Source organism: Triticum dicoccoides, chromosome 4B, assembly GCF_002162155.2.
Source record: "Triticum dicoccoides isolate Atlit2015 ecotype Zavitan chromosome 4B, WEW_v2.0, whole genome shotgun sequence".
NCBI classification, from domain to species: Eukaryota; Viridiplantae; Streptophyta; class Magnoliopsida; order Poales; family Poaceae; genus Triticum; species Triticum dicoccoides.
In genome coordinates, this window is record NC_041387.1 from 180,266,508 (window position 1) to 180,284,211 (window position 17,704).

A 17,704-nucleotide genomic window follows, 5' to 3' on the forward strand; every position below is an offset into this window, starting at 1 on the left:
CTCGTCGCCGCTGGCCACCTCGATGCTCATCTCGTAGAGCTGCAGGAACTCGGCAGGGTCAGGGGTGCCTTCGTAGCGTGGAGGCAGGTCGGGCTTGAACTTCCCTGGCCAAACGAAGCTACGCAGCTCCGGGGTGAATGCACGGCACCCTGCTATCGTCACGGGAGCCTGCCATGGAGGTGGAGCTTGGTCTTGGCGTTCGCGCACCGCCACCACAAGCAGCATGCATTGCTGACGTGGCGGTGCCGGGAGCGCACAGGCATCTTCTTGTGGCCAATGGACCACCTGGAAGCTTGCCTCATCGCATGCGGGTGCCCGATGTTGTGGATCACGTCGGGGGGCCTCCCGCCTTTGCTTGATGATGGCATCCTGCCTGGGAGGTGGAGGAGGCACCCTGTGAGCTATGTCTCCTGCAGCAGGAGGCGGTTGAGGCAGCGAGCGAGATGGCGCAGCAGAATCTCTAGCAGTGCTGACGAGCTCAGCGATGCGGTCGAGCCAGTCCTCGTAGAGGTCGTCGACCAGGCGGTAGCGCGGGAGCTCGCGTGCCATGAGCAGTGCAGCCTGCGCGTTTGTCGGGCCACGACGAGCATGGGAGGACGAAGCAGCTGGAGTCAGCGACGGAGTAGTGGTGCGCCCGTTGTGCGCACAGAAGGATGCAGCGAAGAGACCTGTTGCTCATGGCCCGCAGGGCCCGTGGTGGCATTTGCCACCAGTGACGGGGGTCGGCGAGGGCATCCGTCGCAAGCCAGTGCTGTCTGAGCAACGCGGGCAGCAAGGGTGGCCCAACGCTCAGCAGAAGCTCGACCCGCATCAGCTATGGAAGCGGTGGAGCATCAGTGAATCGACCAACAGAAGAGAGGCTCCGACGCACCCCTACCTAGCGCGCCAAATGTCGGATTTTGGGTTCTGCAAACCCTTGAGAGGTTTGAACTCTAGGGTGCGTGCAGAGATCTCAACCCCCCCCCCCAGTCTGCCTGCTTGCAAATCTGACAACCTAGCGCGATGAACTCGAAGGAAAGGGGACACATCAGTTTACCTAGGTTCGGGCCACCTTGCGGTGTAAAATGCTACTCCTGCTTTGTGGTGGATTTGCCTTGTGGGGCTGAGGATGAACTATTACAGTGGTGAACAACCTCAGGAGGTGTGTTCTTGAGCTCAGGTGAGCTGGTGAGGGTGGAATGGATTCGGTCGACTTGATCCGTCGTCCATGGTGGTGGCTAGGTCCTAATTATAGTGGCCTTGGTCCTCTTCCCAAATGAAGGCGGGAAGGGATCCCACAACGGCCAAATTTGAAGGTAGAGAACTAGTACATCTTATCCTGATGAAAGTGGTCTTCTCCTGCAAAAGCCTCTGGTCGTGACACCATGGTGGGCTCGGTGATGGCCTCCATCCTGCCATCGTGGACTTCTTGGTCTTGTTGCACGGGAATGGAAACCTTTGGCTGCTTCCTCGGGATTTCGCGCCTGTTGCTTGCCTCCTTTGCACCAAAGAGGAAACTGGTACACTGCGCCCGCTGGCGCCCATCTGGCCTTGGTCGTCATGGCTCACATCACCCGAACCTCTCAAGGTGAGCCTTGCATGGAAATCTCCGCTCCTCGGGAGCCGGCCTGAGGAGGCTGCTCCCTTTGGAGGTCTTGGTGTCGTCCGCCTCGCGAGGCATGGCCCCTCGTGAGGGTCTTGAGTTATAGATGTCAAAGTTGGGCCGTGCCAGGCCATCAATGGAGCCACGCTGCAGTTCACAGGTAGGCAAGTCTGGGTACCCCCGTTCCCAGAACACCGACAAACCTATTGACCCAGTGCCCAGTGCCAGTTGCTATTTTTTGCTTGTTTTTTACATCGCAGGAAATCAATATCAAACAGAGTCCAAACACCACGAAACTTTTTGTGGATTTTTTATGGATTGGAAGACATCCAAAGGGCTAGAGCAGCACCTGGTTGGTGCCCCGAGGAGGGCACAACCCACCAGGGTGCGCACATGTGGGTTGTGCCCACCTCGGTGGCCTTCCACACCCCTTCTTCGCCCTATAAATTCCCAAATATTCCAAAAACCCTCGGGGTAACCCTAGATCAGAAGTTCTGCCATCGCAAGGCTCTGTAGCCATGAGAAACCAATCTAGACCTTGTTCCAGCACTCTGTTGGAGGGGGAGATCATCACTGGTGGCCATCTTCATCATCCCGGCGGCCGCCACGATGACGAGGGAGTAGTCCACCCTCAGGGCTGAGGATTTGTACCAGTAGCTATGTGTTTAATCTCTCTCTCTCTCTCTCTCTCTCTCTCTCTCTTGTTCTTGAGATGTCAGGATCTTGATGTATCATGGGCTTTGTTAATATAGTCGGATCATATGGTGTTTTCCCTTCTCTATCTTGTTGTGATGAACTGAATTTTCCCTTTGAGATTTCATTTTATCAGATTGAATAGTTTTATGGAATTGAGAGCACTTGATATATGTCTTGCGTATGAATACTCATGTTGACAATGGGGTATCATATTGATTCACTTGATATGTGTTTTGACACTCAACTTGTGGATTCCCGGGGTGACATTGGGGTAATCTATGCATAGGGGTTGATGCACGTTCTAGTCTTTGTTTCTCCGGTAGAAATCTTGGGGCACTCTTTGAGGTTCTTTTTGCTGGATTAAGTATTATGACTATGAAATTACTTGGTGTTATTTTAGTACGAACTCTTGGATAGGTCAATCGGAAAGAATAGCTTCGAGGTGGTTTCGTACCCTACAAACGATTTCTTCTTATGTTCTCCGCTAGATAGGAACTTTGGAGTGATTCTTCATCGCACGTTGAGGGATGGTTATATGATCCAATTATATTAGCATTGTTGAGAGATTGCACTAGCGAAAGTACGGACCCTAGGCCTTATTTTCAAGCATTGCAATACCATTTGTGCTCCGTTTTATCACTTGCTACCTTGCTGTTTTTATTTATTCAGATTATAAAAATATATTTCTACCATCCATATTACACTTTTATCACCATCTCTCCGCCGAACTAGTGCACCTATACAATTTGCCATTGTATTGGGTGTGTTGGGGACACAAGAGATTTATTGTATTTCATTGCAAGGTTGTTTGAGAGAGACCATCTTCATCCTACACCTCCCACGGATTGATAAACCCTAGGTCATCCACTTAAGGGAAAATTGCTACTATCCTACAAAACTCTGCGCTTGGAGGCCCAACACGAGTCTACAATAATAAAGTTGCATAGTAGACATCATTCACCGGGTGCCTCTGAGCTCTGGTTCATAATTGAATTGTCACTCATAAGGTCCCTTTCCGGGAAATATTTAGCCTTTAGAATAGTTTCACAAAGTGAGTCTAGATTTTCAATGAGGCGCCAAACTTATTTTGCAAAAGTGTCATATTAAAGCAATGAATATCCCTAAACCCCATACCATCTTTGTTCTTTGGCATGCACATCTTCCATCAGGCAAACCAATGCATCTTTCTTTGAGTTGCGTCATCACCCCACCAAAAATGAGACATCGCATATGTGATTCCTTTGCAAAAAAAACCAGGAGTTTTAAAGACATACATCGCATAAGTTGACAGTTTTATAACTATATTTTTAGGAATCTGGTTCTAGCTTCCTTTCAGCTTGCTCTCTAAATTGCTCTTCGGATAAAGAAAATCGAATCCAATATGTGCAAAGATAATTTTATAACTATATTTTTAGATTTGGAAGCTAAACCGATACGTTGGAATGCGAAAATAAATATGGCATACATCAGGTTATATCGGGTTGGATTAAGTCGGGCACGCCTCCTATTCTATTAACGTTCTTATGGGGGGTCGTTGCTTCTCGGTTCTAAGTTCCAACCCCTTTTGGTGTGTTGCCATTGGTCGGCTAGGAGGCCATTGGGGCGATTGGTTCTCATCTAGTTCGAGTGAGATTCATGTGGGTTTGGTTTGTCTGGTTTACTATTACCTTGGTCATCATGCGGTCATGTGATGTTGCCTAACGAACTCCCCCGCCAAGGGATGGGTGTGGAATAACACAGAATGGACGTAATCATTCGCATCCGACAAAAGACTCTTTCAAATAGTTATCCTCACTTTTATTTGTGTTTGTTTTTTGCACCAATGGAGCAACGGGTGAGAGGTCACCTGGGCGGACTTTGAAGAAGTGAAGGAAAAGTGGGCGGAGGAGGGCTCAATGGACAGAGCCATGGAAGAGGACCTGTCGTGATCCGACTGCGATGGGATCCTAGACCCTTCTACTTGTTGTCTTGGTTTCTCGAAGCAGAGGGGTTCTCGTAGCCAGCAAGAAGTGCAAGGCATCGATCGACGAACATTGGGATGATGTTGCCATGGTTGAGAAGGAGAGCAATGCTATATAACCAACATGGGCATATGCTTTCTATGGATAAGCATGTCGGCTCAGTGTTAGTTGTCTCCATGTCGCGGTGCTTTGTTATGGCGTTTACGTATGCTTTTGCTTGTTCATAATGTGATATGGAATGTCGCGCTCTGCTTTAGTCGTGGGCTACATGAGCATGTCAGACATTTGTCCTTCGTCTCCATTTCTTGCTCTAGTCGGGTAGTGTGTGATGGGAGTCGGTTGTTGTTTACTTCCATGTACAATGCTTTATAATCGGTGCATGCACCTGGCACGATCTATGCAAATGAGCGCTCAGTGTATGTCCATAGGGACCTTTTTAACGTGGTTGCTCGAATAAGAAAGGTTGTGACGGAGCACCATTGCATATAAGGGTGTAGTAGGTAGTAATAGTCCTGCTTAACCTCATGGTTATCTGTCATTAGTAAATAGAAGGCAGATATAAATGCCATATATATGTCATAGTAAATACAAGGAAAATATAAATACCATACAAATATAATTGTTTGCATGCAATTCAGGAGCAACATCTTTCGAATAGCTTACGTAACTTCTCGGATGTTTTTGTTTTTTCTCCTTTCATGGATCATTCATAAAATAGGTTGGTCATAAGTTGATTGCCTTCTTGGTTGCAAGCAAGACCCAAAAAGTAAGCAATGTATTAGAAAGAAGTACTTAGTGAACCATCTCAAAAGCAGGATGTTAACTCATGCAACGTAAGCACGAGCCGCCCCACCAGGGCCAGAGCACGCCAACCGTCCAGCGCTATAATGAAAATAGTCCGGGCAGGAAGAGCCCCTCTGCATCCGAGCAAGACGAATGAGTGAAACGGGTCCAATAATGTTATCCTGTGATGCATCAGGGTCCGACTCCATGGTGTGTGTCGTGGAATTGTCACGGCAGAAGTCCTAGTGTGAGGACTTAGTTGTCAGGCCATGCATCCATGTGGTAGCTTGACAGGGGTTGATCAGGATGAGAGATGCGAGGCAGATTAACACACAAGACAAGGGTTTAGACAGCTTTGGGCCCCGGGAAACATCATCGGGTAATAACCCAACATGCTATTTTTGGCTAGGTCTCGTTATTCTCATGAGGGAGTCGCCGCATAAACCAACCCTCCTAATTGTTTCTAGCCTTCAAGATTGCTCCCCCCCTTTTCGGGTGCCCTGCCCCTCCTTATATATGTTGAAGGGCGGGTTACATGACTAGTCCTAGTAGGACTAGGACTATTCTATAACAAGCGGAATCCTAGTCTTGCCCCCTTAAGGGAAAACTCCTTATGCCTTTCCTCGTAAATTGGCCCACCATAGCATGAGCTGGCCATCTGGGCCTTGGGCCTTGTTGTCCATCTGACCCGCCTGCCAGGCCACCAGTGAGTCACAATGTTCAGGCGGGTTACCCGTAAACCACCAGGTCCGGGCGGGTCGCTAGTGAGTCGCCAAGCTCCAGTCCGGTCATACATCTGACGGGTTACACCGCGGGGTATATCCCCGACATTAGCCCCTAGTTTAGCTTGGATTTATCCCTGGTAAATTTATGCTGCAAAATAAACACAGGAGCAAATTTGATAGGTTGTGTTCCAGTTAAAAGTTTTCCTGAGCCGGCACCTGGTCATCCTTAAGTTCTTGTCATTTCCTCCTGGATGCGTGTTCATATCTCATAGCAAATCTCCTTTAGCAGATGTGTTCAAACATTGCCAATGCAAAAAAATCCGGGCACTTCTTCTAAAAAATCTGGGTCAATAGCCAGCTTCATAATCAATTTGCTGACATTGGTTTCTTGTATAGAAATATTATAATAAATAATCCATTTGAGTCGGTTTCCAAAGCTCCGGCTTAATAAACATATTGGACTAAAGATTCATCTGGTGATCCGCCGATTTAAGGATGTAGAGGCTGGCGAGTTATAATTGCCAAAACTGCCGGTTTATAAATATTGATAGCACCGGTCATAATTGTTGCTAACACCAAGCTTGAAATTGTACCTCCTTTATATGCATATCACCTATCGCCCTCAAGTCTTAAAAGGGAGTGTAGTAATAGCTTAAGACTTGCTTCAATATAAATGTTGCAACCTTGAAGAAATCCAGGTTGTTCATCTCAATCACTAGTCAAAATTGAATATTCCACATATGTAGCCCCAAGTGCCGGGTTGTCATGCTTGCAGCAACCTGGGACTTGTAATTGCATTATGCTCACAAAAACATCAACCAGTGTAGCCCCCAAGGGCCGGGTCATTATGCAATAATGAGCAGGGATTTTGTAGATATGATCATGTAGACTTGAACAACAACATGTATCCCCCAAGGGTCGGCTCAACAAGACAATACTGAGCTGGGACTTTATATATACTTCATTGAAAATAACATCATATGATATAGCCTCCATCTTAGGGCTTGAACCCATGTCCGCAAGGTTAAGAGCCTTGTGCTCTACCAACTTAGCAATATATCCTTCAATATAATGGATTAAGGCTTGTGTACTTTGAATATTTGACAGGAGCAATTGGTAGCCCCCAAGGGCCGGCTCATTACGGTGTGATGAGTCGGGTCTTCAACAAGGCAAGTAAAAATGACTTTGCATTAGCCCCCAAGTGCCATGGTGCATGCTTGCAGTGACATGGGACTTGCATATTTGATGTAATCTCAACTTGAATATGTAGCCCCCAAGTGCCGGGTTGTAAGCCTGCAGCGACTCGGGACTATTCCTTCCATTGTAGAATAAAGCATATCCATTGATAAATACATAATAGCAATTGCGCTGAAGCGACTTTGAAAACCTCAATCATAATACTGGTCATTGATAACCATAATAAAAATCCAGCCATGTTGGCTATTCAAGATTTGAATAATATAACCTGGTTTGAAAACCGGTTCCTGCAATATAAACCAGTATATCCATGCATATATGATGCATGCTATGATGATGCAATGTATGATGATGATGTATGTGTACAATAACAGAGTAAAAAATGCTAGCTTTTGAAGCTTGAATCTTACTTTAATGAAACTAGCATGATAGCCACTGGTTTATCCTCACTTTCTGTAAGCCGGCTCTCACATGACCCAATCGATGTTTTAACCAGGATAAGTTCAGGGTCCATATGGATTGACTTATCGAGAGTACACGAGGTTCAGAGTAGCATCTTGGAAACAGGCAGGTTTAACCAAGTTTCAATGAAGGCGCCTTAATAGCTTGGGTTTATCCTCGCTATCCGTAAGTTGGTCGTCACATGACAAACCTCCGGTCTAACTTTAACAAGTTCAGGGTCTTATTTTAAAAGATTGACTTGCTAAAAACACGGCGGGTCATCCCAGGATTACCTAGGCGGAGTACCAATGACATACAGGTAGGATAACCCAGAAATTTTTGGTGAATACACCTGGCATTCCAGGCCAATGAAGAGGGTAGTAACATTATGTTCTCATTCATGAATACACCTATGTTTGAATAGGAAGCTCCCAAATGACATATAATGAGCCTCAAGGCAGGATACCTATGTTTGAACTATGCAGTGCAACAAGTTCTCTTTGGTAATCCTTTAATTTGGGCAGGAAGCCCCCAAGTGATTTGTAATCATGGAATACAAGCCGGATCAAGAGGGTAATCATAGCTATGCTCAATGAGCAGGAAGCCCCCAAGTGACCAATGATATGATAAGCCAATAAGGCAGGATACCCATGTTTGAATCGCGCATAATGGTAGCAAGTTCTCTTTGGCAACCTTTAATTTTTCTGAGCACTTGAACTTGCGAGAAATGAATTCCCTTTTGAGCCGAAATTGTTAAACCGGATATTGAGAGCTTCAAAGCTTTGCAAGACAAATTTCCATTGAGCCGGATTTTAAACCGGATATTGAGAGCTCCAAAGCTTTGTGAGAAAACATATTTCCCTTGAACCGGATTTTAAAGCGGATATTGAGAGCTCCAAAGCTTTGTGAGAAAACAGATTTCCCTTGAGCCGGAAATTTCTGACGGCCTTTAAATTGTCATCAATACGACAGTAGTCTCCAGGACCGGGTTATATTCCCTCCAATGACCTGGGGTTCTTGAATTAATTGAAACCGGCCAATTTTGTCGAGTCATGTCATTGTAACCCCCGATTCTCAAGGCGACTCGAGGAATTAGCTTGATATTCTCCATATTTGACCGTGATATAAACCGGTATGTGTCATTCAATAGCTCAGTGATATAATAGTCCCTTTTGTAATAGAAAACTTGTCATGCATTAGAGAACTTGCAAGCCAGGGTAATCGCTCTTTTAAAGAAAATAGTATGTAATATAAAAATATACTGGATGGATTTCACCTAATATGTCAGGCCAGAAATTATCCACCACGGAATTGATGATCACCATGGTGAAGCTGAAATCAATCATGGGTGAGCCGGCCGTGGCGTTGTAAGCCAGCGCGGACGGGCGAGTCAATCGCAGGCGCGGTGAGCCATGCAGACGGGCGAATCAATCACGTCATGTTGATGTAAATTGGGCCGTAAAAACGGCGGTTTGCACATATATTCGTCGAGCATCATGGCACGAGATATACATCCATGACACGACCATCGCTCTTGCAGTGAACAATTATTGTGCATCAAAAAATATCACAAGCCAGAGTACTTGTTCTTTGACAAAAACAATATTTGCTAATAAAATAGACTTAGATGGATATCACCTAGTATTTTTTGTCCGATGACCGTGGATAGTGGGGATCAAAACCATATCAAATGTCTGACGTGACCCTAGCGGGTCACATCCTTGCCAAATCACCATCGCTGGTCACAGCTTTATCTCACAGGTCAAAAACATCTCCGTTCACTGTGCCCGTGAATGGTTGTTGCTTATGTATTTGTCCTTTAATAATGTAGTCACGTGAATAGCTGATGAAAAGTATTGGTGGTCCCTTGTTTAATGGGCTCCCAGAACTAATCACGTTGGAGGTGGAGGCCTTTTGGCGGCTCACAGCGAGCCCGCGGCAGCAACTTTGGTGGGAGCAAAAGCATCTTGCCAGTGCAGACAAGGCCGCGGCAACGACGGGTTAACATGGCGGCACGACAGGCGGCTTCAGAGTCAGTCCAGCCCGCTCTAGGCGAAGCAGCATCCTGGCGCGGAGGCGGTCGGCAGCGTCCAGTCGACTCAGCGTGCGGCAGCTGAGGCGGCCGCGGCAACAAAACCCGGCGGAGGCACCGCAACATGACGAAGCCAGCGGGCGGCTCAGCGTAAGAGTGATGCGAAGCCATGGCAGCTCAATAGCAGCGGTCGAGCAGGCCGCCGGCAAGATGGATCTGCGACAGAGGAGGTGCTCAAGGGCGTCTTCAGCGTCCGGTTGAGGGAGGCGAGTAGGGCCTTCTCGTGAGGCGTGGCGGTTCAAGGGCAGTACAAGGGCGGCTCTCCGGTGGCATGGCAAAGGCGGTTCTGCATCGCGTCTGTTATTTTATTGTGTTCCGAATCCCATACAAGTATTGTAGTACGGATGGAGTCCTACCGGACTACGGCATGCCAATCGTGCTAGACGTAGCATGACTACAACTCCGTTTCGTGTCCACCAAGAAAGAGAGTTGTTTGCCCCTTTATATAGTACCAGCTAGTCATAGAATAGATGAGAGAGATCTCCACCAGATTAGCACGTAGAGGGTTTGTCCTCTCGTGTAATGTAATACTCCTCCCAATTATAGTGATACGCCTTCGTGCGTCCGTGGTTTTCTCCCGCAAGGGTTTCCACGTAAAAATCCATGTCTCTCTGTCTTGTTTATTTCTCGTTATTATCTAACAAATGGTATACAGAGCCAAGTTGATCTAAATCACATACGAGATTTGAGATCATGGGATTAGGGTTCGTTGTGCGCCGCCGCACATGTCTGGCGATCCGTGGCGGATCGATTTGCCCTGCAGCCAAGACCGACAGGTATTCTGCCGCTGATCAATTTCCTATCCGAGTAGTTCATCGAGACGTACACAAGCTTCCGCCGCCGAGCCGCCGTACGCCTCGTCATATCAATCCGCAAGTTGCCGCTGCTGCGTATATATGCTTGAAGCCCCGAGTACGCAGCGTTCACATCAGCTGGCCATTCCACCGAGTTCCGCTGCTCCACGTATAGCATCGCCGAGTAGCTGCTGCTGTTTCGTTCAAGTCCCGAGGCTGCTGCTGTTACTTTGCATCACGTCAAGCATAAGTCAAATTGGTTTTAATTACTAGTACATCAACCAAAGTTGCTTTTGCTCACAAAGGTTTCTGTTGCTACTCCACATGGGATCACCAGGCTCAAGTCTCGAGGTGCAAACCTGATTTGATCTAATCTACTACTAGTACTACTCTATGTGAGGCTAGTACTGCTAGTTTTGTTTTTCGTTCATCTACTACGTCCACTATCTAATACTATCAGGTGCTATTTGTCAGGCTAGTACTGTCAGGAATTTTTCTTTGGCTTGTACTACTTGTGTTCATCAATTTATTACCTTTTCGCTGTTGGATCATGACACAAAGTTTACCCTATGGCTAGTCGAGATGTGAGCGTTGTTGGCACAAGCCGATTATCAGGATGCATTCAATATTTTTCTTCAAGGTGGAGTTTTGGGGATTATGGTCCGTCGGGATAATGGATGCAATATTGCTGCAATTATTTGAAGAACATAATTCAGTTATCATGAAAAAAAGGGTATGGAGGAGATAATTATTAAGCCTGTTGGTAGCCAGCATATACTCTATTCTCTCCATATTATTTTGTTTTTATGCATGTGAAGGTTTCGTTTGATATTCATGTTCGTGATGAGAATCGGTTGAGGTGCAAGAAGGAGATTGATTTGTTTCTGCTAGATACTACAACATTTAGCGCTGTTAAGTTTCAAGTGAAATTCAGTTGTCTTTGCTCTTTCAAGAGGGGTCTATTGCAGAGTAGAAACTCCGTCTCATGTTAAGATGGTTCCTTCACCCGACAGTTGTTCTGCAAGGACAGTTTATGACCATGTCATGGATTTTCATTAACCACTACAAGTCGGCAGTTTTTTTGGGTGCACGCGATGCCATCCATACCATATGCTCTTGCATTTGTACTGTTTGCCAAGGTTTGTGCTTTCTGTTTTGAAGCACGTTCAGATTCCGTGAGATGAGTTCTTCACAATGCGATGTGCACCAAGATGTTGCACTGTGAGCTATGCGCTCGTTCAGGCATCACAGGAGATATGATGACTTATGTGATTTGATGATTGAGCAGTTTCAGTTTTCGAGGTCAGTGGCACAGATTCAGACTTTTATTGGGAGACCAAGTTTTGTTAGTCTGCTTTGTTGATAGTTGTGTTGTTTTCTGGATGACCTACTGATTGATTTGCTCAATATGACTTCATGAGAAGTTTATTAGTCCTATGGATGTTTCCAGGCACAAGGTTTACTTGTGATGACTTTAATTGAGGAGTTGATGCTATCTGAGGAGTTGTAAGGGATTTCGTCTCAAGGTGGAGTGTTATTTTATTGTGTTCTGAATCCCATACAAGTATTGTACTACGGATGGAGTCCTACCGGACTACGGCATGCCAATCGTGCTAGACGTAGCATGACTACAACTCTCTTTCGTGTCCACCAAGAAAGAGAGTTGTTTGCCCCTTTATATAGTACCAGCTAGTCATAGAATAGATGAGAGAGATCTCCACCAGATTAGCACGTAGAGGGTTTGTCATCTCTTGTAATGTAATACTCTTCCCAATTATAGTGATACGCCTTCGTGCGTCCATGGTTTTCTCCCGCAAGGGTTTCCACGTAAAAATCTGTGTCTCTCTGTCTTGTTTATTTCTCTTTATTATCTAACAGCGTCGGCAGGGACGGGCCGTAACGGTGGACCACTGGAGGTGACGCAAGGCGGGGGCCCAGCAACCCAGTGACGAGGTTCGCGTGGGTTCTCGGGCGACTCGGCCATGGCAGAGGATTGGCCGCCGACGAGCTGGCGTAGGTAGGGCGGCGCAGCAGAGGCGGCTCTATGGCGACAGCGCAGGCGAGCTACGGTAGAGGACGTGCCAGCGGAGCACAGCTACGGCGAAAGCAGCTTGTTACCGAGGCGAGCGAAGGCGGCTCGAGGCCACAACGGCGGGCCAGTCGAGGCAACAGAGTCCCGCGATTTAGCACGGGGCGGTTCAGCATGGGATGGGCAACTTGAAACCCTGGCGGAGGTGACTCGGACTCACGGCGTCGTGGCGCATCACGGAAGCTCGCAGCAGGGATCAACAGCGGCAAGACAATATCAGCGAAGTCAGAGGACGTTGTGAGGGCACAAGGCAGAGTGTCTTCGGCAAAGCGAGGGCGGGCCAACCGAAGCAGCCCTGCACGACGGGCGAACGTGATGGTCAGGCCGGGGTCAACCATAGCAGGAGTGGGCAGTGAGCCGGCGAGTGGCTGGAGGCTCCGGTTGTTGGCGTAACAGATGGCGATCGCTGGCGGCCGGCGGCTTGCAGGCCGCGGCTGTGGAGGCAGCGCGGGGTCGATTTGACTCGGAGGCAGCGCGACGAGGCCGGCTCGGTCTTGGAACGGCAGCGGAGGCAGGCCCTTGAGGCGAGGATGCGGGCGCGGTCAATGAACGAGTCCGGGTCATGGCTGGCTCTGTTTCTGGGCCGTGGTGACTCACGTAGTATTTTTCTTCCATATTTCTTGAATCGGTCTCGTGGTAGCTACCTTGTGTGCGTGCATCAATCAGAGCTGACCAAAGGAAAGAACTGATTTTGGCTTTAGATCACATACGAGTCGAAGATGCCCACCGTACACTCTTGAACTTGATTAGTCTTCATGTCAGGAAAGTAGTAGCAACAATAGTTTATTCCCTTAGCACTTGAAGTCTAGGAATCACGGACGAGGAACAGTGGAAAACTTGGAACAACTACAGCACTTCTCTCGTGGGATATGCTTTCTTTGGCAACTTGTGATTACCATGGTCGTACAACACGTAACCCTAGAATCTGCCGTACCAAAAACTTTTGTTTCGGACTCGGCGCATCATCATGGCCGTACAGCATGCAACCCTAAAATCTCAGTCTCAGTTTCAGTCTTGTACATGTTGTTCCAATTGCTCGTCCATGATGTAAATCCTTCTGTTCCGACTTTTCTTCATCTGGAAAATTGCGAATTTCTTGAACCCTAGGAAAGATCCCTCCAAGAACTCGACACCACCGTGCGCATTCCCCACGGTGGGCGCCAACTGTCGTGGAATTGTCACGGCAGATGTCCTAGTGTGAGGACTTAGTCGTGAGGCCACGCGTCTATGTGGTAGCTTGAGAGGGGTTGATCGGGATGAGAGATGTGAGGCAGATTAACACACAAGACAAGGGTTTAGATAGCTTCGAGCCCCGGGAAACATCATCCGGTAATAACCCTACCTGCTATTTGTGGGTAGGTCTCATTATGCTCATGAGGGAGTCGCCGCATAAACCGGCTCTCCTAATTGTGTCTAGCCTTCAAGATTTCTCCCCTCTTTTTGGGTGCCCTGCCCCTCCTTATATATGTTTAAGGGGCGGGTTACATGACTAGTCCTAGTAGGACTAGGACTATTTTATAACAAGCGGAATCCTAGTCTTGCCCCCTTAAGGGGAAACTCCTTATGCCTTTCCTCGTAAACCGGCCCACCATAGAATGAGCTGGTCGTCTGGGCCTTGGGCCCTGTTGTCCGTCTGACCCGCCTGCCAGGCCACCAGTGAGTCACAATGTTCAGGCGGGTTGCCCGTAAACCACCAGGTCCGGGCGGGTCGCCAGTGAGTCGCCAAGCTCCAGCCGGGTCATACATCCGGCGGGTTACACCGCGGGGTATATCCTCGACAGTGTGCGACTTCGCTTAGTTTCCACCTAGTGTGGTCGTGTGCAGCGCAAAGAATGATGTGGTGCCTTGTGGAACCGCATTGCTCTGGTGTGCCAACGCATGCATTTGTGGTGGGGCACTCCCTGCCGAGACCCCGAACGACTATCTCACCATGTGTCCGGCTGGTGATGATCTGAGTTCGTAGACAGCCTCTTAATGGGTGATTGAGGTTGGGTTGCTCCTTTTAGGACTACCCGGTTGTTTCCCTTGAGTTGGTTTGGCTCGTTGCTGCCAATATGTCTTGTGGTTAGGTGGGGATATGGTTGTTCGGTCCTTTTCTTCACGGACCCTTTGGTTGTCATTAGCATTGTATTTTGCACATAATTTCAAAAAAAGGTACTTCAATGGGTTCATCTGCCTTTTTGGTTGCATTTCTTAATGATCCCCTTTGGGGATAACTCATAGAACAAACGTTTGCTATACCTGCCGCTCATAACTTAATTAATTTTTTGGCTGCAGTTGGTCTTGACAGATGAAAAGGGTGGTTGTATATACACCAATAGCGCACTGGATGAAAGCAATGTGTGTTTGTTCTTGTCTCTGCTTGCATTCAGATTTATATAAGGCACCCTTACGTCCATTGGCGCAACTACAACCACGAAGCAGAGCAGTTGTGTGACCAGGTCTGCTCTGACCATGTCACTAACCAGACAATAGTATGCTGAACAAACATTGTACCGTGTCATACAATTGAAGGGTATCCGGTTCAATACATGACTATGATTCTATGAATGAACAACAAAGAAGGCATGCAAACCATATGAAAATAGACTCTAATGAACAATACTCAAAAGCAACATGTTTTATCCATTGCGCCCTTGACATATTTTTCCGGCGGCTAAACCAACAACAAGAGTATCCTATCGAGTGTTGATGGCATAACATATGTTTGGCATCATCTACCATTACATTGTGAACTAATAGAGTAATGACGGCTTCATTTAGTTATCCCCTATCCATTACGAATCCATGCGCCACATTAGTAAAACATTTAACTAATGAAGGCATGGTAGATTTAATCTCTGACTCATCAATGTTGATGACTCACAAAGTTGGTTTTGAAAGTTGAAGAAGGCATCCCAGAAGACCCCATCCGGCCAGACCGTAGCACTGAAAGACCGGGCTCAAAATATGTCAGGCATGCACGAGCGCCCAGCTCGGCTTGCACATCGATCGCATCCAGGATGTTTCATTCATGTAGGTGGCTGCCGGGTTGTGCCATGGATTCTTGCCATCGCGTCCCCTTGTCCTGATGTCATGCTTTCGGATTTATTCTTGGCATTTGGACTTTGTGGTCTACCCGGATGTTCTTGATTCACCCCGGTTGTTCCGAGTAGGAGTCCCCGATTTCGATGGTTCAGGTCATGTACCGTAGAGGGGTGCGATTGGTCTTTCTATTGACCTAACTATTGGGTTGCCTTAGAGGGCCAAAAAAGGACACGGGCAATGATTATCGGTGTTTGTCGTTGGTAATCATACATGCCAAATACAAACACAATACAAACATAATCACTTGCAGTCCACTGACGATAAACATCCTTCAAATACTTCACCTAAAATTTCGATTGTATTAGTTGTTTCTCTACTTGGCTACAATTGGTCTCTTCTAATAGTTCACTTGACATCTAGGTTGTAGTTGGTCTCGCCTGAAAGTGCAACTAATCACTTGGTGGTTTTGGTAATTCTTAACAACATATAGCTCATTGAACTAATGCTCTTTCAAGATGATCATTTCAGAAAGTTCAATGGTTGGCATCGCATGGACTGGAGATGTGGACCCCTCAAAATGCTAAGGACATATATTGGCAACAAGCTCAAGACTCTACATTTTCTGTTTAGTGATCCAAGATCACATTGTGTCCATAGGAAAGCCAATACTATTAAAAGGGGATGAGGTGTTGCTTAATGGCTTGCTTGCTCAAAATGCTTAGTGATATGCTCCAAAACCCTTAACCACTTTCTCATTTCCACATATGTCCTAAACCTAAAAGTCAAACTCGGCCCCACCGATTTGATCTATCCGGCGCCACCGAGTTCATTTGACATAGCCACTGCCACAAACCCTAATCAGTTCGGTTTCACCGATAGGGATCTCAGTCGCACCGAGATGGGATTGCAAACTCTCTGTTTCCCTTCATAATGTTTTGGTCTCACCAAAATGAGCGATTAGTCCCACCGAGTTCGCAATGCAAACTCCCTGTTTCCTTTTCGTAACGTTCCAGTCTCACCGAAATAAGCGGATCGGTCCCACCGAGTTTGCCTGACCAACTCCATGTGTGCCTATTACTGAAATCAGTCCCACCGAGTTCATGTGATCGGTCTCACTGAGATTAAGTTATGCCCTAACCCTAGCGCATTGGTCCCACCGAGTTGATCATATCGGTCCCACCGAAAAGCCTGATATTCACATTTTGAACTGAATCGGTCTCACCGAGTTTCACCATTCGGTCTCATTGAGTTTGGGAATCTGTGTGTAACGGTTAGATTTTGTGTGGATGCTATATATACCCCTCCACCCATTCTTCATTCGTGGAGAGAGCCATCAGAACGTGCCTACACTTCCACTACTTATTTTCTGGGAGAGAACCACCTACTCATGTGTTGAGACCAAGACATTCCATTCCAACCACAAGAATCTTGATCTCTAGCCTTCCCCAAGTTGCTTTCCACTCAAATCATCTTTCCACCATAGACAAATCTGTGAGAGAGAGTTGAGTGTTGGGGAGACTATCATTTGAAGCACAAGAGTAAGGAGTTCATCATCAACACACCATCTATTACCATTTGGAGAGTGGTGTCTCCTAGATTGGTTAGGTGTCACTTGGGAGCCTCCGTCAAGATTGTGGAGTTGAACCAAGGAGTTTGTAAGGGCAAGGAGATCGCCTACTTCGTGAAGATCTACCCAAGTGAGGCAAGTCCTTCATGGGCAATAGCCATGGTGGGATAGACAAGGTTGCTTCTTCATGGACCCTTCATGGGTGGAGCCCTCCATGCACTCGCGCAGCCGTTACCCTTCATGGGTTGAAGTCTCCATCAACGTGGATGTACGATAGCACCACCTATCGGAACCACGTCAAAAATCTCCGTGTCAACATTGCGTTTGCTCCCTCCAAACTCCTCCCCTTTACCTCCATATGCAATTATTTACATTCCGCTGCTATACTCTTTGAATTGCACGTGTAGGTTGATTGCTTAACTAGTGCTAAGTTGCTAAAATCTGCCAAGAATTAAAATTGGGAAAAGGCTAGGTTTTTATATGGTCAAGTAGTCTAATCACCCCCCTCTAGACATACTTTTGATCCTACAAGTGGTATCAGAGCTTTGGTCTCCATTTGCCTTGATTTACATAGCATTGGTGATCATAGCCTTGGTTTCACAACCTAGGATAGTATGGCGTCTAGCAAGGGAAATTACCACCGTAGAGGTCCTTACTTTGATGGTACTATTTTTTCTAGTTGGAAACATAAGATGAAAATGCATATTCTTGGACATAACCCCGCCATTTGGGCTATTGTGTGTATTGGTT